General features: G+C 45.2%; 1 protein-coding gene across 1 annotated transcript in view; it reads left to right on the top strand.

The window, feature by feature from the left end:
• The window catches only part of LOC141110645 (cell adhesion molecule CEACAM1-like), a 140,144-nt gene that overhangs the window by 4,998 nt on the left and 110,974 nt on the right, over positions 1-24,172 (top strand). The window lies entirely within an intron of this gene.

Raw genomic sequence — 24,172 nt, 5'->3', positions numbered from 1 at the left:
AGTGTACATGAGGCCTGAAAGTGAAACCATAAAAATGAGAAATAACAATAAAAATTAAAAATTCCTTTAAATATAGTATCTGGTGCGTCCCCTGCCTATAAAGTAGCACATCTGTACCCTTTATAGGGCCTGCTGCAGCAATATTGACATTTATAAAGCCAAAAAAATTACATTTTCCCTGCAAGCTTTCTTTATCTTGTAAACAACAGCTTGGGAACTCAGAGCCAGTCTGTATGATGAGGCCACAATTTAGTGCATTCGGAACAAGATTAGAGATTTTTTGAATAAATTCTGGGGTCTCTTTTGCAGACTTTGGATAGAAGTAACAGGTGAGGAAAAATTGGACTTTGGGTGGCGGTGGCTCCTTCACACCGTAACCCTATAGAGGTACTCTTGATGAAAGCAAGAATTGGCCTTGTTGTCAAAAATTTTAATGATATGCACCTGTAAAACAGGTGAGGAAAAATTGGGCTTTGGGTGTTGGTGGTGGACAAGGAGGCAGAATAAGCCACTCTGACAGCTGGAGTGGACTGCGTGCTAGTCTCTGCTTGGGTGATGGAGAATCAGGATGGTTTAGTAAGCCAGTCCACCACCTCCACCGCATGCTGTGACTGGATAGCATGGGCAACATCACTAAACAGAGGAAATGATGCCCTGCCTGAGGACGGACCATGTCCACCTTTGCCTGTGGACACATATTCTGCTGGCCCCCTCACAGTGCCAAGGGAATGTCTGCCTCTGCTTATTGGCCTCCCAGACATGATGGGGGGGGGGCTTATTAACAAAATGAAATAAAGATGGGGAAATGTGTATGTCGATGCACTTTAATCAATGGAAAATGGTGTTTGGTGCACTTTAACATGAGTACTCCCTACACAGACACATTCCACTATCACACTACAATATACTATAGTATACACATATATGCACTTACACACTGCAATATACTGTGGTAAACGTGCACTAGCTCAATGAAATATACTGCGGTAAACGTGCTCTAGCGCACTGAAATATACTGTGGTAAACCTGCAATAACGTGCTGAAATATACTGCGGTAAACCTGCAATAACACACTAAAATATACTGCAGGAAACCTGCCATGACAAAATAAAATGACACTAAAGTAAAAATGAATGGTCACACTACACTCACACTGCACTTTTACTAGATTCACACTAAACTGACACTCTACACTCACAATAGAATCACAATAGCCCACTAACTCTCTAGTAGCACTGAACAGAGCCCTGTTCTATCTCTCCCCATGCCAATATCACACTACAAATGACTGCAATGGGAAGAATATTTTTATAGTGTGGGGTGGGACTAAGAGCAATGAGCCATGATTGGATAGAGTCATCATCACAGTGTCCAATCATGGCTCTGACAATGCTATGTGCCCTGATTGAGCAAAGCTTCAATTGCTTCAGCCAATCAGAGCTTCCAATGCACTGTGCGGCGGTGCAATGCATTGTGGTCATTAGGCGGGCTGAACAAACGGTCGAATGCCCCGATAATTCAAGTGTTCGTCGAACTGGCGAACAGCTCATGCTTGTGCAAAACCATTCACCCAACTCTAATAGCGAGCATATGATCTATGTTTTGCCATACATTGAAGACTCCTTTGCATCTTAAAGTGGTGTTCCGGCCGAAATTATACTTTTTAAATAAAAATACCCCTATAATACACAAGCTTAATGTATTCTAGTAAAGTTAGTCTGTAAGCTAAGGTCTGTTTTGTTAGTTTATAGCAGTAGTTTGTTATTTTATAAACTTACAGCAGGCCGTGGCCATCTTAAGTGTGGGCATCTGAAGCCAGACTGTATTTCTTCCTGGATTTCTTGCAGATCTCGCACATGCTCAGGGCAGCACAAGCAGTGTAATAGGTTTCAGGTCAGGTTTCCATAGCAACAGCAGTTTCAGAGGAAGTTGCCGCCCCTTCATAGAAGGCATTGCAAACAGGAAATGATGCGATGGGCCGCGGCCAGGGAGGAGGAAGTGAAAAATGAATACAGCAGATATACAGTAGGTGTTGAGAAAAAAAATTTAAAAATATCCAAATCCTTTACAGTGCACAGTTTAGTGAGGGATGCTGAAGAGTTGTAAAAGTGGGTGGAACTCCACTTTAAGAGATTGAGCAATATAGCATGCAGAGGTATTTCAGTGGACAGGGATATACTGTATATTTTTTAAAACATAAGAGAAGTGCATCATTAGTGCATCAAAATCTTTTATTTAATAAATTATAAATAAAAATAATATGCACTTACATGACCCCGGCTGGTGTATGTGCCTTTCACAGTCTGTCACAAAAGTATGTATATAGTCTTGGCCAGAGGCAACAGCCTGGTAAATGCCAGTAGAGTCTACACTGTTACAGTTCCTTGAAAAAAGTATTTATACCCCTTGAAATTTTCCACATTTTGTCATGTTACAACCAAAAACCTTAATTTTATTGGGATTTTATGTAATAGACCAACACAAGATGGCACATAATTGTGAAGTGGAAGGAAAAATGATAAATGGTTTTCAAATTTTTTTTACAAATAAATATGTGAAAAGCGTGGCGTACATTTGTATTCAGCCCCCCTGAGTCAATACTTTTTAGAACCACCTTTCGCTGCAATTACAGCTGCAAGTCTTTTTGGGGATGTCTCTACCAGCTTTGCACACCTAGAGTGACATTTTTGCCCATTCTTCCTTGCAAAATAGCTCAAGACCTGTCATATTGGATGGAGAACGTCTGTGAACAGCAGATTCCAATTCTTGCCACAGATTCTCAATTGTATTTAGGTCTGGACTTTGACTTTGCCATTCTAACACATGAATATGCTTTGATCTAAACCAGTAGATTTTAAGTATTACCTTGGGGAGATGCAGACTAGATTACTGCAATCACTGAGCAGCAATTGATATCCCCTGTGATGTATTTCCATTGTAGCTCTGGTTGTATGTTTAGGGTCATGTCTTGCTGGAAGGTGAACCTCCGCCCCAGTCTCAAGTCTTTTGCAGACTCTAACAGCTTTTCTTCTAAGATTGCCCTGTTTTTGGCTCCATCCATCATCCCATCAAATCTGACCAGCTTTCCTGTCCCTGCTGAAGAAGAGCATCCCCACAACATGATGCTGCCACCACCATGGTGGTGTGTTCAGGGTGATGTGCAGTGTTAGTTTTCTGCCACACATAGCGTTTTTGGTTTTAGGCCAAAAAGTTCATTTTTGGTCTCCTCTGCCCAGAGCTAGTGGTATATTTAGGTTTTGTGCTGCCCTAGGCCTGACTAAACCCATGTACCCCCTAATTTAAATGTAGCGCTGGTAGATTTTTAATCTACCGCTGATAGGTAAATCTTGTGGGTTACTTGTTAGAGGAAGTTAGATTTGCCTCTGTTCCAGCTTGGCTGAGTTGCGTGTAGTTCCACACTGTGCTGGTGGGTGTCGTTGTCACCATGGGCTGGTGTTGGAAAGGCAACGTGTTGAAGCGTATGAGTGCTCCTCTGTCCCAGAGACAACTCGGTGGAGGTGGTCCTCCGAGTTGCATTCTGAGAGAGGGTATTTATGGGACAGACACCATGTTTAGGGGTTCGTTTTCAGCCACCTCCTGGCCGACAGGTATGCGTTAAGAGTACCACCTCGTGGTCCTCCGTTCCGGAGGCCCACGCCACTGCGGTGTGTGGGTGGGCCCAGAAGCCTGTCTGGGGTCTACCACAGCGGCAGAGGAATGGTCCTGAGCTGTCTATCCTGAGTGAAGAAGCTGGACAACCGAGGAGATTCCAGGGGAGGACCCGTCATGGAAGGATCACGCAGAGTGCTGGTCTGGAGAGGGGCCTGGTGACTCGGTTGGAGGACATATCCTGAAGTAATCTTACTGCATAGTACTGCCGGGTTGGCTTAAAGGTTCAATTACTGTGTCTGACATTCATCACAAACCAATACATCCTGTGGCAGAGGATCGTACGGGTTTTATTCCAAACAAGTCTGTGGCAGAGACTTTTTGTTCATGCTGCGTACTGGCTGCTAGGCAAGTGAGAGAAGCCTATCCAGGCGGGCAAAGATTGAATTCCACAAGGGGAGTGCATTTAACTACAAGTGTTCAATTCCAAAGAATGTTCTAAAGAATACTAAGGAAAGGTATTTGCGCTTCCCTGCAACTTTCCTTCTGCCTCTTTCCTGCTACTTCCTTTATTACTTGTTCATTAAAGCATTGAAAAATATACTCAAGTGTTGGTGCCTACATCGTCCAGAGGTAAACTCAAGGGGACCCTAGACTCGGTGTCGGTGAATCAGAGGTATTGAGAGTGAAGTTAACAGCCTGCTTTAAACCAGCAGCTCCACCGCGAGTTAGTGCTACATAAATATGACCCACCCCTTCCTGTCAAAGCCACACCCCTTTCTGTGTAAGACCCGCCCTATCACCTGTAAACCACACCCCTTCCTGTGTAAGACCTGCCCTATCAGCTGTAAACCACACCCCTTCCTCTTTAGGCTCATTTGGCACCTTTCAGGGGGGAGGGGGGAACGGGTACCTATTTTTTAACAGGTACCCTTCCCCAGTTCCAGGAGACTGTGCCGCCCCTCGGAAGTTCGGCCCCTCTCCTCCTTGGCTGGGCCATTCAGAAAGGGCAGCATGCTTCGCACATGTGCAGTAGGGACCCGGACAGTTTCCCTTCAGTTTAGGTGTCAACATTGCGGGAGCCCTGGACAGGTAAGTGCCCTAATATTAAAAGTCAGCAGCTACAGTATTTGTAGCTGCTGACGTTTAATTTTTTCACAGTGGGGGGGTTGAACTCGTCTTTAATAGGGATGAGGCTTTGGCCAATTATGGCTCAGGGGATTTAGCACACGCCCCACACTATATAAGGCCGCCTACACGGCGGCCCTGTGTAGTGAGTGTTCCGGCGTTCATAGATAGAGAGAGACAGACAGTGTAGTTTGATTTGAGTTAGATAGATTAGGCAGAACAGTCAGTCAGTTAGCTGCACTTACAGTGTATTGTGTATATATATGCATCCCAGGTGTTGCGCATATATATATATATATATATATATATATATATATATATATATATATATATATATATATATATATACACTGTATTCAGTTTAGCTAGATCCGTTCCTGTTATCTTCTTACTGACAGGCAGGCTTGTCTTGTTACAGTATTTACAGCTACCTGAAGAAAATTGCTGGTGTTCTTTTGATCCTATGAGTACCACAGTCAGGCAGCTAGACTATTTACAGTTAGTGCAATGCATCCTGCTCACAGTGTTCAGCTAAAACTACAAGTTAGTGGGGTGCGTCCTGCTCACAGTGTTCAGCTAAACCTAGAAGTTAGTGGGGTGCGTCCTGCTCACAGTGTTCATCTAAAGCTACAAGTTAGTGCAGTGCGTCCTGCTCACAGTGTTCAGCTAGATCCGTTCCTGTTATCTTCTTACTAACAGGCAGGCTTGTCTTGTTACAGTATTTACAGCTACCTGAAGAAAATTGCTGGTGTTCTTTTGATCCTATTAGTACCACAGTCAGGCAACTAGACTATTTACAGTTAGTGCAGTGCGTCCTGCTCACAGTGTTCAGCTAAACCTACAAGTTAGTGCAGTGCATCCTGCTCACAGTGTTCAGCTAGATCCGTTCCTGTTATCTTCTTACTGACAGGCAGGCTTGTCTTGTTACCGTATTTACAGCTACCTGAAGAAAATTGCTGGTGTTCTTTTGATCCTATTAGTACCACAGTCAGGCAGCTAGACTATTTACAGTTAGTGCAGTGCGTCCTGCTCACGGTGTTCAGCTAAACCTACAAGTTAGTGTGGTGCGTCCACCTCACAGTGTTCAGCTAAACCTACAAGTTAGTGCGGTGCGTCCTGCTCACAGTGTACAGCTAAAACTACAAGTTAGTGCTGTGCGTCCTGCTCACAGTGTTCAGCTAAAACTACAAGTTAGTGTGGTGCGTCCACCTCACAGTGTTCAGCTAAAACTACAAGTTAGTGCGGTGCGTCCACCTCACAGTGTTCAGCTAAAACTACAAGTTAGTGCGGTGCGTCCACCTCACAGTGTTCAGCTAAAACTACAAGTTAGTGTGGTGCGTCCTCCTCACAGTGTTCAGCTAGAACTACAAGTTAGTGCGGTGCGTCCACCTCACAGTGTTCAGCTAAACCTACAAGTTAGTGCGGTGCGTCCTGCTCACAGTGTTCAGCTAAACCTACAAGTTAGTGCGGTGCGTCCTGCTCACAGTGTTCAGCTAAAACTACAAGTTAGTGTGGTGCGTCCTCCTCACAGTGTCCAGCTAAACCTACAAGTTATTTTTTTGCGAGCTCTGCACAGTGTTCAGCTAAAGCTACCTGTAGAAGGTTGGTGGTGTTTTCCTGATCCTATCACTACTGCAGGCAGCTAAAAAAGCTACAAGTTAGTTTTTTGCAAGCTCTGCACAGTGTTCAGCTAATGCTACCTGTAGAAGGTTGGTGGTGTTCTCATACTACAGGCAGGCAGTTGATTTTGCTAGCTGCAGTATCAGAGTATATATATATATATATATATATATATATATATATATATATATATATATATATATATATATATATCTCAGCTTAGTGCAGCTACAGGCCATTAGTATGTCTGGAAGGCCAAGAAGGAGAGGCAGACAGTCACAAGCCAATAAGCGAGGGCAAGCAGGCTCTGTGTCTAGTGCTGGTCGTGGAGACGGTGCATCCTCATCAGCACGTGGCCGTGGGACACGCTTGGCCTTTTTTTCGGCAGCTGGCCGTGTTGAGACGCAACATGCGGAAGACTTGGTCGAGTGGATGACCAAGCCGTCCTCATCCTCCTCATCCTCTCTCACCCATGCCCAGAGTACTTTGTCTGGCAAAGCAGCGGCCTCTTCCCTTGGCTTAATATCATCAGTGACTCCTTCCCTAGCCCCACCATGTCCTCCTGAGGAGTCCCTCGAACTGTTTGACCACAGTGTTGGGTACATGCTCCAGGAGGATGCCCAGCGTTTGGAAGGCTCTGATAATGATACTGAGCTCGATGAAGGCAGTAACGTGAGCACGGACAGAGGGGGTGCCCAAGAAGGACAGCAATCTGGCAGTCATGCTCCCCCTGCTGCAGCATACTGCCAGGTTTGCTCCAGTGATGAGGAGGGAGGGGATGATGAGGTCACTGACTCAACGTGGGTGCCTGATAGGAGAGAGGAGGAGGCGGCACATCACCAACGAGGCAGGATGCCCTCCAGGGGCCAGCCTAAGGGCAGCACCTTGACTGCATCACACCCCAAAGCTCCACATGTGCAGGGCGCTGCAGTCTCTGCGCGTTATTCAAAAAGTTCTTTGGTGTTGGCCTTTTTTGAGACGAGTGCATCAGATCGCACCGCTGCTATTTGCAACATATGTCTCAAGCGTATCTCGCGTGGCCAAAACATCTCCCGCTTGGGTACCACATGCTTGACCAGACATATGTTGACCTACCATGCAGTTCGTTGGCAAGCGTATCTAAAAGACCCACACCAAAGAACAAAGAGGACCTCTCCTTGCTCCTCATCAGCTGAGATCTCCAACCCCACTATACCTTCAGTCCTCTCTGAGACCTGCACTGAGAGGAATGAAGGTGTAGAATGAGGTGTCACAGCCAAGTACTTGTGGGCAATGTGCTTTTGGTACACCGACGTCAGATTGTACCAGGCAAATTTCCCTGCCCCAGCTGCTGCACCGCCGAAAGAAGTTTGCTCCCAGCTATCCACATGCCCAGCGGTTGAATGCTAGCTTGGCAAAATTGCTAGCACTTCAACTGCTGCCTTTTCAGTTGGTAGACTCTGCCCCCTTCCGTGAGTTTGTGGAATGTGCGGTTCCTCAGTGGCAGGTACCCAAACGCCACTTTTTCTCACGGAAGGCGATTCCGGCTCTCTACCGGCATGTGGAAGGCAATGTCCATGCCTCGCTGGACAGGGCGGTCAGCGGTAAGGTGCATATTACCGCTGACTCATGGTCCAACATGCATGGACAGGGACGTTACCTAAGTTTCACGGCGCATTGGGTGACTCTGCTGGCAGCTGGTAGGGATGCAGGACAAGGTGCAGTAGTGTTGGAGGTTGTTCCGACTCAACCACGCCTCCAAAATGCTAATGATTGTGACACACCTCTCTCCTCCACCCCCTCCTCTTCTTCTTCCTCAATGGCCTTTTCCTGTGCTTTGTCCTCGGAACCAGCGGTGCTCCGTAGCCGTTCAAGGGGCTACGCAAGTACGCAGGCCAAAAGATACCATGCGGTGCTTGAGCTGGTGTGCTTGGGGGACAGGAGCCACACTGGGGCAGAGGTTCTGTCAGCTCTGCAGGGGCAGGTTCAGAGGTGGTTGACGCCACGCCAACTTAAGACAGGAATGGTGGTTTGTGACAATGGCACCAACCTCCTCTCTGCCCTCTGACAGGGACAAATGACCCATGTGCCCTGTTTTGCTCACGTCCTTAACTTGGTGGTGCAGCGGTTCTTGGGCAGGTACCCGGGCTTACAGGATGTCCTGAGGCAGGCCAGGAAAGTCTGTGTGCATTTCCGCTGGTCATATAATGCCAGTGCTCGGCTGACGGACCTCCAAAAGGAGTTTAACCTGCCCAAGAACCGCCTAATCTGTGACATGCCCACCAGGTGGAACTCAACGTTGGCCATGCTGCTGCAGCTGCACACGCAGCAGAGGGCCATCAATGAGTACCTGTGCGACTATGGCACCAGGACAGGGTCAGGGGAGCTTGTTTTTTTTTCCCCACGCCAGTGGGCCATGATCAGGGATGCATGCACTGTCCTGTCACCATTTGAGGAGGACACAAGGATGGTGAGCAGTGACAGTGCATGCATCAGTGACACTGTCCACCTGTTGGAGCACACGCTGCATGGAATAATGGACAGGGCACTTGAGGCAGAACAGAGGCAGGAAGAGGAGGACTTCCTTAGCTCTCAAGGCCCCCTTTATCCAGACAGTGTTCCTGCGTGCCCGCCGATCACACAGGAAGAGGAGGAGGAGGAGGAGGAGGAAGATTGTGTCAGTATGGAGGTGGAGCCTGGCACTCAGCATCAGCAGCAGTCTTTAAGGGATCAGTCCCAAGAAACACATGGACTTGTACGTGGCTGGGAGGAGGTGGCTGCGGACCATGTCGTCCTTAGTGACCCAAAGGACTCCGGACCGAATGCCTCAGCAAACCTACGCTGCATGGCCTCCCTGATCCTGCAAAGCCTGCAGAAGGATCCTCGTATTCGTGGTATCAAGGAGAAGGACCAATACTGGCTGGCAACCCTCCTTGATCCACGTCACAAGGGTAAGGTTGCGGACCTTATCTTGCCATCGCAGAGGGAGCAGAGGATGAAACATCTTCGGGAGGCCTTGCAGAAAGGTCTGTGCAATGCGTTCCCAGAGACTGGGAGGTTACAAACTCCTGTTTCTGGACAACGTGTTGCTGAGGCTTCGGTCAGTCAAAGAAGGAGCGGTGGAGAAGGTGGCCGTCTGACCGATGCGTTCAGACAATTTTTTGGTCCGCAGCCCCAAGGTATGATCGGTTCCAGCAACCATCGCCAGCGTCTTGGACACCTTTCCCACCGAAAATCCTCTGGGTTACTGGGTCTTGAGGATGGATCACTGGCCAGAGCTTGCACAGTATGCAATTGAGCAACTGGCCTGTCCTGCATCCAGCGTTCTTTCGGAACGCACATTCAGTGCTGCTGGAGGCTTCATAACTGATCACAGGGTGCGTCTGTCCACGGCTCGGTCGATCGACTGACCTTCATAAAAATTAATCAGTCTTGGATCACCACCAGCTACCAAGCACCTGATGCTGATGTAACCGAATAATTTTTTTTGAAATCTCAGATCCCTTCAAAGACTGCCTATGCTGATGCTGAGTGACTATCCCTGAGTAATTATCCTCTTCCTCCTCAATCATCACGCTGATAGCTTGTAAGAATATTTTTGGTTTTGGGCGCCACCACCAGTGCCTAAGGCCCAATTTTTCAGCCCCCTGTTTAACAGGGGCCTGTAATTACAATTTTTGATGCAATACTTTGCAGCAGGGCTTATTTCTACCTTCCAACTAGAGTATCTGTGAGGGTTGCAGTGTTGTGGCACCAGCACCAGTGCCTAAGGCCCAATTTTTCAGCCCCTGTTTAACAGGGGCATGTAATTACAATTTTTGATTCAATAATTTGCAGCAGGGCTCATTTCTGCGTTCCAACTAGAGTATCTGTGAGAGGTTGCAGTGTTGTGGCACCAGTGCCTAAGGCCCAATTTTTCAGCCCCTGTTTAACAGGGGCATGTAATTACAATTTTTGATACAATAATTTGCAGCAGGCTCATTTTCTGCGTTTCAACTAGAGTATATGTGAGGGGTTGCAGTGTTGTGGCACCAGCACCAGTGCCTAAGGCCTAATTTTTCAGCCCCTGTTCAACAGGGGCATGTAATTACAATTCTTGATCTAATATTTCACAGCAGGGCCCTGTGAGGGCTTATAGTGTTGTGGCCACAACAACACCTAAGGCCCAAATTTCTGCTGAGTATATAGGGCAGGCCCCTACCTTAAAAACATCTAACTTACAAACGACTCCTACTTGCAAACGGAAGGAGACAACAGGAAGTGAGATGAAATCTACCCCTAAGAAGGGAAATTCTCTCCTGTAAGAGTTAATATGGGAAAAACATTTCTCCTTTCCACTGATGCTTTCCAATCCTTGTTCCACAAAAAACCCCAAATTATCAAAAAACATTTGTCATTGGTACAAAAAGTGAGGTGAAATCTTCTGAAGAGGAGGAAAGACAGCAAAACAAATGTCACAGGGGTGATAACCCTTCCCTATGTTTTCCAAAAAGCTTAAAAAAGATTTTTTGGCTGGAGCTAAACACAATAAAAATGTACCCGTTAAAAATTACAAACAGATTCTACTTAACAACCAACCTACAGTCCCTGTCTTGTTTGCACCGCCTGTATACTGCTGTTCCGAGTATATAGGGCCTGGTGACCCCACACCTTTCCTTATTTTAATTTGGGTGCGGGGTTCCCCTTAATATCCATACAAGACCCAAAGGGCCTGGTAATGGTCTGGGGGGTACCCATGCCGTTTGTCTCACTGATTTTCATCCATATTGCCAGGACCCGACATTACATTAAACCCGCAAGCAGTTTTAAACGAGATTTTTTCCTTTAAAAATGACATTTTGTGCAGGGACTGTTCTAAACACGGGAAACACGCGCCACTTTACAGGCATACTATAGACACACCCCAGGTACGATATTTAAAGGAATATTTCACTTTTTTTTTTTTTACTTTAAGCATCATTAAAATCACTGCTCCCGAAAAAAACGGCCGTTTTTAAAAGTTTTTTTTGCATCGATACATGTCCCCTGGGGTAGGACCCTGGGTCCCCAAACCCTTTTTAGGACAATACCATGCAAATTAGCCTTTAAAATAAGCACTTTTGATTTTGAACGTTCGAGTCCTATAGACGTCAATGGGGTTCTAACGTTCGTTGCGAATTTTCCGGTTCCGTTCGCAGGTTCTGGTGCGAACCGAACCGGGGGTGTTCGGCTCATCCCTAGTCTTTAATGAGTTTGCATTGATTTCAGCATGCATGAGTACTTATTGCAATATCATGATCTGCATAACTGAATGTGGAGCACTTTGCACATGCTGAAATCAATGCAAACTCATTAAACAGTCTACATTCAGTAAAAAGCTCATTAATATGCAGATCATGATATTGCAATAAAGTGCTCCATACATACTGAAATCAATGCAAACTCAATAACCGTTCACATTCAGTGAAAGTTCATGTACTGCAAAGTTTGCAGTACATGAACTATCACTAAATGTGACTGTTTAATGAGTTTGTAGCATGGATCACTTTATTGCAATATCATGATTGGTATATTAATTCCGATATGAGCACTTTTTATGTGATTGGCTGCTTGGTACACTCACATTACAAAAGTAATAGTGATATAATTATTCAATTTTACCTGCTGTCCTGGGTTTTCTCTCGTGTGTGTGTGTGTGTGTCTCTCTCTCTCCCTCCCTCTCTCTCTCCCCCTCCCTCTCTCTCTCCCCCTCCTCTCTCCCCCCCTCCCTCTCTCCCCCCCTCCCTCTCTCCCCCCCTCCCTCTCTCCCCTCCTCCCTCTCTCCCCCCTCCCTCTCTCCCCCCTCCCTCTCTCTCCCCCTCTCCCTCTCTCTCCCCCTCTCCCTCTCTCTCTCCCTCTCCCTCTCTCTCTCCCCTCTCCCTCTCTCTCTCCCCCCCTCCTCTCTCTCTCCCCCTCTCCCTCTCTCTCTCTCCCCCCCCTCCCTCTCTCTCTCTCCCCCCTCCCCTCTCTCTCTCTCTCCCCCTCCCTCTCTCTCTCTCCCCCTCCCTCTCTCTCTCTCCCCCCTCCCTCTCTCTCTCCCCTCCCTCTCTCTCTCCCCCTCCTCTCTCTCTCCCCCTCCCTCTCTCTCTCTCCCCCTCCCTCTCTCTCTCTCTCCCCCTCTCTCTCTCTCCCCTCTCCTCCTCTCTCTCTCCCCTCCTCCCTCTCTCTCTCTCCTCCCCCTCCTCCTCTCTCTCTCCCCCTCCTCCCTCTCTCTCTCTCTCTCCCCCTCCTCCCTCTCTCTCTCTCTCTCTCCCCCTCCTCCCTCTCTCTCCCTCCCCCCTCCCTCTCTCTCCCTCCCTCCTCCTCCCCCTCCTAACATCACAGCCAAACCCTGGCCAGGGAGAAGATTCAGTAAAGGAAAGCCGCGCAGATGAGGGTAGGCGGAGCATAAGGCCCCACCTCCACCAGTCACCGACGGATGTTGGCTCAAACTTGTCTTGCATACACACGGTCACACAAAGTTGTCTGAAAATCCAATCATTCTGAACGCGGTGATGTAAAACACGTACGTCGGGACTATAAACGGGCAGTAGCCAATAGCTTTCATCTCTTTATTTATTCTGAGCATGTGTGACACTTTGTGCGTCGGAAAATCCGATGGAAAATGTGTGATGGAGCCCACATATTTTCGGAATTTCCGACAACAAGGTCCTATCACACATTTTCCGTCGAAAAATCCGACCGTGTGTACAGGGCATAAGTCTCTCGCTCCTGTTGAAAGGTTCAAGAAGCTTTGTGCTCGTGAGACCTTTTGGATATATACCGTGGATGCATTGTCGCCAGGAGGAATTAATGAGAGCATTGAGATCGCCACTATTATCTAAACTTATCAGTCCTCCTTTTCTCTGGATTTTCCTTGATGATTTTTTTATTTTTTTATTTTTATTTCAATCTTAAACTTTTATTTTTAGGTTGTTGGTGGTATATACACTGTTCCTCCTTTGTCTTCACAATTATTATCCACACCCGCAGGCCGCTCTCCCCTTTTGAGCTCTTTACTGCAGGTATGGTCACGACCATTCCTGCTGATATCCCTTATGTTGTCATTTTTATCTTGATATTAGCACCTCTAACAATAATTTTAAACATTTTTAGTATTCGTTTTTATAGTATTTTAATTATTGATATTTTGTATATTTGCATTTGTGCATATACATATATACTCGCATGGGTTTTTAACTTTTTTTGTGTAACTTTTTTATATAGTGCTTATACTTATTTCCATGAAAAATTTGTGTGTAGAGACACATTAGAATCATTATGCCTCCCTTATTCTCTGCCAATTGCATGCGGGGGTACATTTTTGTACCCCTCTCCATATACTTATTAATTTTTATTATACATATAGTTTTTGTATAATTCCCATCCATCTATTCATTTTTTATTAATGTTTAGCCATTCATATTCCTATTACCTATTTTCAGTTCCCACATATTATATATATATTTTTTATATTTTCTATACTTTTACATCTTTTTTTTTTTTTTTGTATAATTTCCCCTTCCCCCGCGATCTGTATAGACATACCTATACATATATACGGTACATTTTTTTCGCTCCTTTTATCCCCATCCCATTATTAATTTATTCATATTATATGCTATTACTCTTATTATTGTATTTCCACTCATTGCCGAGTCATATATCCATCATTGCACTTTTACATAGTATTGCTGACACTTCTGGCCGTACATATAGTTTCCTTTCACCTCGGCTATCATTGTCTTGGCCACTCCCCCACGTTCTTACCAGTGACGTCATCTCTCCCTGCCCACTGTCCATCTGCGCTCCAGGCCTCGATTTGGTTTTCGTCTTCGTCTTCACCGCGGCCGGCCCACTATTCTAGCGGTGTCCTCCATACACAGGCTGAGCATCCAGCAGGCAGGAAGAGTCCCTTGACTGATCTGATGGTTACCCCTTGATGGATGTTTCACATTTACATGCTGTTTGATGACTTACAAAATGTGAGTTTTTTGACATATGATTTATGAATAAACTGTTCTTACGTCTACACCCAAAGGCGCCTCTCTCTTTTTGTGCTTCTCCTCAGAATCTTGGAACCTAGTTTCAGTTCCCTTTTGAAGTCAGCCCTGCATGTGGACTTTCCTCCTTGATTGGACCTCTGGATTTTAAAACATATATATTTTTAACACATTTTTTTTTTTTAAATTAAAAAATAGATATATATTACTATGGACCTTTTTTCATGTGTTTTTAAATGTTTTTCAAGTTTTTCATTCAGATATACATATGAATTTTTCCATATACACATTTATTTGTGGGCTGTGGTTTTTTTCACTAATTTTTTCCAGTTAACTGCGCCTATACTTGTATGTACAGATTTGTGGAGTGCACAACTAATAGTTGTCCTGTGGACAGATTCTCCCACCTGAGCTGTGGATCTCTGCAGCTCTTCCAGAGTTACCATGGGCCTCTTGGCTGCTTCTCTGATGAATGCTCTCCTTGCCCGGCCTGCCAGTTTAGGTGGACGGCCATGTCTTGGTAGGTTTACAGTTGTGCCAAAATCTTTCCATTTTCAGATGATGGATTGAACAGTGCTCCGTGAGATGTTCAAAGCTTGGGATATAACCTTACCCTGTTTTAAACTTCTCCACAACTTTATCCCTGACATGTCTGGTGTGTTCCTTCGCCTTTATGATGCTGTTTAATAAGATTCTCTAACAAACCTCTAAAGGCTTCACAGAACAGCTGTATTTATACCGAGATTAAAAATTACACGCAGGTGGACTCTATTTACTAATTAGGTGACTTCTGAAGGAATTGGTTCCACTAGATTTTAGTTGGGGTATCAGAGTAAAGGGGGCTGAATACAAATTTTTTTACAAATAAATATGTGAAATCATTTTCCTTCCACTTCACAATTATGTGCCACTTTGTGTTGGCCTATCACATAAAATCCCAATAAAATACATTTATGTTTTTGGTTGTAACATGGCAAAAATGTGAACAATTTCAAGGGTATGAATACTTTTTCAAGGCACTGTAACTAGCAAGCTTTCAAGACACTTTGGCTCCCAGCCTCTACCCATCTCTTCTGGGGCTCTGAGGAAAGGTATACCAACGTCTCTCTGACAGAAGGACTCATAGGTCACGTCCACACCTCACACAGCAGATTGCCATGGCGACATGTGTTTTGGGGGTATATATCGTCCCTTCAAGTATTAAAAGTCCCAGAAAACGTGTTGTCATGGCAAACCACTGTGTGAGATGTGGGAGTGACCTATGAGTCAGGCTGTGAAAGGAGCACCCCACCACTGGGGTCATGTAAGTGCATAATGTTTTTATTTATAATTTGTTAAATATGTTATTGTGCTAGTGGTGCACTTCTCTTATGTTTTCAAGAGCAGTGGTCTCCAAACTGTGGCCCTTTGCTTGCTTTTATGTGGCCCTTGGGGAACTATTTCATCCACTGATACCAACAATGAGGCATAATTTCCCTCACTGACATCAATAAAGGGGCACAATTCCTCCAATGAAGGGGCACAATGCTTCCCAATGACACCTATGATGGGGCACAATTTCTCCCAATTACACTAACAATGGGGCCCAATGACACTAATGATGGGACACTATTCCTCCCAATGACACCAATGATGGGACACTATTCCTCCCAATGACACCTATGATGGGGCACAATTTCTCCCAATTACACTAACAATGGGGCCCAATGACACTAATGATGGGACACTATTCCTCCCAATGACACCAATGATGGGACACAATTTCTCCAAATTACACTAACAATGGGGCCCAATGACGGGACACAATTCCTCCCACTGACACCAACGATGGGACATTGTTTTTTCCCCACTGTCGTCTGGACCTTTTCTACTCCCAGTGGCCACAATCCGGCCCCCCTAAAGTCTGAAGGACAATAAACTGGCCAGTTGTTTAGAAAGTTTGGAGACCCCTGTTCTAGAGTATCCTGCATCCCCTTGTATGGTTTAATAGGGACAGCTGCAGATATACCAGTACCCATAAGGGTTATATGTGACTGCCTAAAAGACATCCATTAAGGCGTGGGGAAGTTTTTTCTTTGTAAATCCTTTGCATAGACAATATACAGTGTACAAAGAACTTTTTTTATGAGTTACCTGTAAGCAGGTAATGTTTTTGGGATGTCCCCTATCATTGTGACTTCCTCTGGGTAGGCCCTGCCTGTTATTTACTAAGACCCCTTTCACACTGGAGGCGTTTTTCAGGCACTTTTGGGCTAAAAATAGTACCTGTAAAGTGCCTGAAAAACACCTCTCCTGCAGTTCCAGTGTGAAAGCCGGAGTGCTTTCACACTGGGGTGATGCGCTGGCAGGACCTTAGAAAATGTCCTGCAAGCAGCATCTTTGGAGAGGTGAAGGAGCAGTGTATACACCTAGCAGCGTTTTACCGTCAACGCCCGCCCCAGTGTGAAAGCAGCCTAACGGCCCGTATACACGATTTGAAAAATACCGCTTTCAACGCGATCTTAAGATAATCGGATCGTTAGTACAGAGCTTTCGAAAGCCAATCACAACAGTTCATCCGATATTATTCGACCGGACAAGCACAAAAATTTTCCTCGTAAAATACCAGATCGTACGATTTTCGTTTAGTCAGTACAGTTGTTGTCCAAAAATACAATAGAAATACACTACAACACATGACATCACTTCCTATTTTTTTTTTGTCATACGAGAATTTTTGTGACTTTAGTAATCTATTCAATTTCTACTTGCAACTAGTAAGCGAAAAAAGTTGTCCAATCTGTCGTCCGATTTCCGGATCGTGTGTGAGGGGCATTAACTGCATTCACACCTGATCGTTTCAAAGTCCCGCAATTTTGTTCGGGTCACCAATGTAAAAGGCAGAAGAACGCCTGTAATCTGCCCCAAAGAAGCTCATGTTCTTTTCTGAGCTTAGGGCGTTTTTCAGGCGTTTTGCTTAAGGTGACAAAACGCTCAGATGTGAACAGGTGCCATTGAAATAAATGGGATTTTGCTTGTTGGGCGTTTTTCAGGCGTTTTACAAGTGTTTTATGAGCTGAAAACACTTAGGTGTGAATGCAGCCTTAAAGTTTGGGAGGACTCTCCCCAGAGTCATTTGAGAAAATGCTGGCAGTGTGCGAACTGTATGTGAAACATCTGAAGTTTTACCGTATCACTTAGTTATCCAAGCTATGGAAAAAAAGCTGTTACCTTTTTTGCCAATGTTCTGGACTGTTATAATTCATATACTTCAGAACAATGAATATTCTAAACAATTTCCAAAAAAGAATCATTCTAACAAAACGAATACGACCAAACAAAATAATTAACTTCACAAAGGAATCTGTAGACATTAATTATTGTGGTTGAGTCATCATTAGGATACAGCACCACATCCCATACTAATCAAATTAAGCCAAAAGAAGAAAATATTGGGACTTGACCAGTGTAGTCCAGATTTTCCCCCATTTTAACTTATTAAAAGCCACCTAATACTCCGCCCCTTTCCTTCCTCAATAATGAGACCACACCATATTTCTGGAGTATAAAATGGCCACGACAGCCTCTTTATTAAAACAACCGTATAAAATTACTCCAATATCAAAATTTAAATATATAAATAACATATATATATAACATATATATATAACCTTAGATAAAGTTCAACATATTTTAAACCAATCTGTTGGTCAGTGACGGAGCTACACCCCTTTTTACCACCCATCAACAAACAGTACACTGCGAGCACCATGATATAAACTGATAAGGCCTCCAGCTGTACCGCTCGGAGACAACCCCTGCCCGCAGTGCAACATACCGGTATTCCGTTTCTGAATACACAGGAGGGGCCATACTATTGATGACCCCCCACCCCTTTTTAACCTTTTATTCACCGCTACCGTCACCGACCAACCTCAAAAAACCAGCCATCCAGCTGTCATGACGACTCTCGTCCTCTGATCCTGAAACGAAAAACACACACATTAACCAGAACAAACCAAACGTCACCTAGGGAGGGAGGGTGGGAGATTCTGCCTCCTCTTGTCTATTCTCCTTACACACTGCCCGTTCTGTCACCGCCCCCTCCTTTTATCTGTCCCCTCCCCCCAAACTTACTTCTCTCTCCTCCCCCTCTAACTTTCAAAAACTTTAACCCTATGTGTCCCCTAGACACCCTGTCATGCCCGGCCCTCCACTCATTGCTTTTCTTTTATTGTTCCGGGCCTCACTTTCTGGTGCTTCATACAGACTAACATACAGTGGGGACGGAAAGTATTCAGACCCCCTTAAATTTTTCACTCTTTGTTATATTGCAGCCATTTGCTAAAATCATTTAAGTTCATTTTTTTCTCATTAATGTACACACAGCACCCCATATTGACAGAAAAACACAGAATTGTTGCAGATTTATTAAAAAAAGAAAAACTGAAATATCACATGGTCCTAAGTATTCAGACCCTTTGCTGTGACACTCATATATTTAACACAGGTGCTGTACATTTCTTCTTATCATCCTTGAGATGGTTTTACACCTTCATTTGAGTCCAGCTGTGTTTGATTATACTGATTGGACTTGATTAGGAAAGCCACACACCTGTCTATATAAGAATAAGACCTTACAGCTCACAGTGCATGTCAGGGCAAATGAGAATCATGAGGTCAAAGGAACTGCCTGAAGAGCTCAGAGACAGAATTGTGGCAAGGCACAGGTCTGGCCAAGGTTACAAAAAAATTTCTGCTGCACTTAAGGTTCCTAAGAGCACAGTGGCTTTAAATGGAAGATGTTTGGGATGACCAGAACCCTTCCTAGAGCTAGCCGTCTGGCCAAGCTGAGCTATCGGGGGTGAAGAGCCTTGGTGAGAGAGGTAAGGAAGAACCAATGCATCTCTGGAGCTCAGCCACAGTGATCTGTCGGGAGATGGGAGAAAGTTGTAGAAAGTCAACCATCACTGCAGCCCTCCACCAGTCGGGGCTTTATGGCAGAGTGGCCCGACGGAAGCCTATCCTCAGTGCAAGACACATGAAAGCCCGCATGGAGTTTGCTAAAAAAACACCTGAAGGACTCGAAGATGGTGAGAAATAAGATTCTCTGGACTGATGTGACCAAGATAGAACTTTTTGGTCTTAATTCTAAGCGGTAAGTGTGGAGAAAACCAGGCACTGCTCATCACCTGTCCAATACAGTCCCAACAGTGAAGCATGGTGGTGGCAGCATCATGCTGTGGGGGTGTTTTTCAGCTGCAGGGACAGGACGACTAGTTGCAATGGAGGGAAAGATGAATGCGGCCAAGTACAGGGATATCCTAGACGAAAACCTTCTCCAGAGTGCTCAGGACCTCAGATTGGGCCGAAGGTTTACCTTCCAACAAAACAATGACCCTAAGCACACAGCTAAAATAATGAAGGAGTGGTTTCACAACAACTCTATGACTGTTCTTGAATGACCCAGCCAGAGCCCTGACTTAAACTCAATTGAGCATCTCTGGAGAGACCTAAAAATGGCTGTCCACCAACGTTTACCATCCAACCTGACAGAACTGGAGAGGATCTGCAAGGAGGAATAGCAGAGGATCCCCAAATCCAGGTGTGAAAAACTTGTTGCATCTTTCCCAAAAAGACTGATGGCTGTATTAGATCAAAAGGGTGCTTCTACTAAATACTGAGCAAAGGGTTTTTCCTTTTTAATAAATCAGCAAAAATGTCAACAATTCTGTGTTTTTCTGTCAATATGGGGTGCTGTGTGTACATTAATGAGGAAAAAAGTGAACTTAAATGATTTTAGCAAATGGCTGCAATATAACAAGAGTGTAAAATTTAAGGGGGTCTGAATACTTTCCGTCCCCACTGTAGATTTAATTAAAAATGCATTTTTTTATTAGAAAAAATGTTAAAGGACAAATTCATATAAAACCATGTATAGTCTCAACATGTTCCTCATTATCCTTAATTACACAGCGGTATTAAAGAGAATTCCTGAAATGTTTTGCCCAGTTTGACTTCTAAAGGGTATACATTGACCGCTAGTGGTCATAGCACTCATAATTGCTCTTGTATGGCTTAGGTATATGATGTAGACTGTGCAGTGTACAATTCCCACTGATGCCCGTTAATTGGGCAAGTGTGTGACCACAAGAGGTATTAGGCTGTGTTCACACTGGTGCGACACGACAGCCGTCCTACTTTGGATCCGACTTTGCCCTGCGACATGAAGCCGGCATGCGTCCGACTTTCAATTAACGCCAATGCCCGGCACTGTGTTTGGTATGAATCTTGAGGGGGGACTCCGCGCCAAATTTTTAAAAAAATAAACAGCATGGGTTCCCCCTCCAAGAGCATACCAGGCCCTTGGGTCTGGTATGGACCTTAAGGGGAACCCCCCCATGCCGAAAAAACGGCGTGGGGGTCCCCCCCAAATCCATACCAGACCCTTATCCGAGCACGCAGCCTGGCCGGTCAGGAATGGGCGTGGGGACGAGCGAGCGCCCCCCCCTCCTCAACCGTACCAGGCCGCATGCCCTCAACATGTAGAGGTGGGTGCTTTGGGGCAGGGGGGCGCCCTGCGGCCCCCCACCCCAAAGCACCTTGTCTCCATGTTGATGAGGACAAGGGCCTCTTCCGACAACGCTGGCCGTTGGTTGTCGGGGTCTGCGGGCGGGGGGCTTGTCGGAATCCGGGAGCCTCCTTTAATAAGGGGCCCCCAGATCCCGGCCCCCCACCCTTTGTGAATGAGTATGGGGTACATCGTACCCCTACCCATTCACCTAGGGAAAAAAGTGTCAATTAAAAAACACAGTACACAGGTTTTCAAAGTAATTTATTAGGCAGCTCCGGGGTCTTCTTCCGACTTAGGGGTCTCTCCGGCGTCTCCTCCCGGTGTCCTGATCTTCTGCCGGCTCCTCCGCTATCTTCTGCAGCTCTTTTGCTAGCGGTAGCCCGGACTTCTGCCTTCTGCCTTCTTGTCTTCTTCCGATGTTGACACAACGCTCTCTCCGGCTGGAATCCTCTCTGAGCGCTCCGATGTGACTTATATAGGCGGTGACCTCGCCCCATTATGCCGTCACAGTCCCTGGGCATGCTGGGACTGTGACGTTTTAGGGGCGTGGTCACCGGGTGATGTTGACCACGCCCCCTTATGACGGCACAGTCCCAGCATGCCCGGCACAGTGACCTCATAAAGGGGCTGGGTCACCGCCTATATAAGTCCATTGCAGAGCGCTCAGAGAGCATTCCAGCTGGAGAGAGCGTTGTGTCAACATTGGAAGAAGACAAGAAGGCAGAAGGCAGAAGTCCGGGCTACCGCTAGCAAAAGAGCTGCAGAAGATAGCGGAGGAGCGGGCAGAAGATCAGGACACCGGGAGGAGACGCCAGAGAGACCCCTAAGTTGGAAGAAGACCCTGGAGCTGCCTAATAAATTACTTTAAAAACCTGTGTACTGTGTTTTTTCATTGACACTTTTTTCCCTAGGTGAATGGGTAGGGGTACGATGTACCCCATACTCATTCACAAAGGGTGGGGGGCTGGGATCTGGGGGCCCCCTTATTAAAGGGGGCTACCAGATTCCTATAAGCCCCCCGCCCGCAGCCCCCGACAACCAACGGCCAGGGTTGTCGGGAAGAGGCCCTTGTCCTAAACAAGAAATTAATTTGTATTCATTAATTTCATTTGGATGACAGGATGCAATAGTTTGAGACTTTTGTAAAGTTAAAATCACAAAAGTCGCAAGGAAGTTATTTCTTTGTCCTATGTTTGCGACTTTGGCTGCAGCTTCAGAGGGTTTTGTAAGTTCAATAATATGTGTCACACTCTGTAATGCTAAAAACCAGAGTAGCAAAACATCAAGGTTGCATTGAAGTTGCATCAAGTCGCAGCAGTGGGAATTGAGCCTTAATGTTTTAGGCATCCGAAATAACAAAACAAACGAATCGGAATCTTCCAAAATAACTCCTGAAAATTAATAATCGGTTCGATACAACGAATATACGAAAAAAATTCAGAAAACAAATTATTCTAAGATAATGAATACAACTTAACCAAGCAAATTTTTTCGTCGTGCACATTTTTAGTTTTTACCAATGTTAAGTATAGTTTATGCAAACAATTCCTGACCTCATTACTGTCTCAGTAGAATAAAGGACTGCATTACTAAAGGTAGAGTCAAATTCAGTTAAGAGTGGAGTCGTGTTTATTGTGACGCGTTTGGTGCAAACTGTGGTGTTTGGAGGAACGGAGTCACCCTCCTGGTGGTGAGAGATGACCTCCTCATGTAACATGCGTCAGGTGACTTGGGCCGCCTTTGTACCCTAGGACCTCAGTGTAAGGTTTGACTTTGGGGGCTCTGGCCTTGACCGCGAGTAAGACACAGGCTTGTGTAAGGAGGTGGGTGTTCTGGGCATTAAGGGGCTAAAGAGCTGAGACCAGGACAAATTTTAGGAACTGCTACCATTTTTATACACAGTCCCCCATTTACAGGGGTTCAAATGTAATTGCCAGTAAAGGATTCTCAACAAAATATAAAAAATTAAATTTTTTTGTTTGTTTGTGGGTCTTTCTGCCTTTAGTTCTACCTTCAGCAAGTGAAATGCATGCTCAATTGGGTTGAGATCAGGTGATTGACTCGGCCATTGCAGAATATTCCACTTCTTTTCCTTCAAAAGCTCCTGGGTTGCTTTTGCAGTGTGTTTTGGATCATTGTCCATCTGTACTGCGAAGCGCCGTCCAATCAACTTTGCTGCATTTGGCTGAATCTGGGCTGACAGTATATCTCTAAACACTGCAGAATTCAACCGGCTACTTCTGTCTTCTGTCACATCATCAATAAACACCAATGACCCAAAATCACTGGAAGCCATGCATGCCCATGCCATCACACTGCCTCCACCATGTTTTACAGATGACATTGTGTGCTTTGGATCATGAGCTGTTCCAAGCCTTCTCCACACTTTTTTCTTCCCGTCATTATGGTACAGATTATTCTTCATTTCCTCTGTCCAAAGAATGCTTTTCCAGAACTGGTCTGGCTGTCTTAAAAGTTTTTTGGCAAAGTCTAATCTGGCTTTCTATTTTTTAGGCTTATGAATGGTTTGCACCTTGTAGTGAACCCTCTTTATTTGCTCGCATGAAGTCTTCTCTTAGTTGTAGACTTTGACAAAGATACGCCCACCTCCTGGAGGTTGTCCTTCACTTGTCTGGATGTTGTGAATGAGTTTTTCTTTACCATAGAGAAGATCCAGCGATCATCCACCACTGTTGTCTCCTGTGGACGTCCAGGCTTTTTTATGTTGCTGAGCTCACCAGTGCATTCTTCGTTTCTCAGAATCTACCACACTCTTGATTTGGCCATTCCTAATGTTTCTGCTATCTCTCCGATGGATTTTTTTCATTTTTGAAGCCTTACAATGGACTGTTTCACTTGCATGGACAGCTCCTTTGCATTTGGAATCTATTGCTGTGAACCTACATCATGCTTTCAAATACCACACTTAGAATCCACTCCAGACCTTTTACCTACATAAAGGATGAAGAAATAATGAATGAGTAACCCACCCCTGGCCATGAAACAGCTTTTGATTCAATTGTCCAATTACTTTTGGTCCCTTGAAAAAGGGGGGGGGGGTGGCTATTCTTAAGAGATGTAATTCCTAAACCCTTCCTCTGATTTGTCCTTCCTTCCTCAAATGATACATGAGAGTGTGCACTTCCAGCCCATATCCATTATAGAACTATAGCTTGAATATGTTTTGGTAAATATATATGGACCTAACTGTATATACAGTATCTCAAAAGTGAGTACACCCCTTACATTTTTGTAAATATTTTATTACATCTTTTCATGTGAC

Source organism: Aquarana catesbeiana, linkage group LG10, assembly GCF_042186555.1.
Source record: "Aquarana catesbeiana isolate 2022-GZ linkage group LG10, ASM4218655v1, whole genome shotgun sequence".
Taxonomy (NCBI): Eukaryota; Metazoa; Chordata; class Amphibia; order Anura; family Ranidae; genus Aquarana; species Aquarana catesbeiana.
This window is presented reverse-complemented; position numbering and strand designations above follow the sequence as displayed.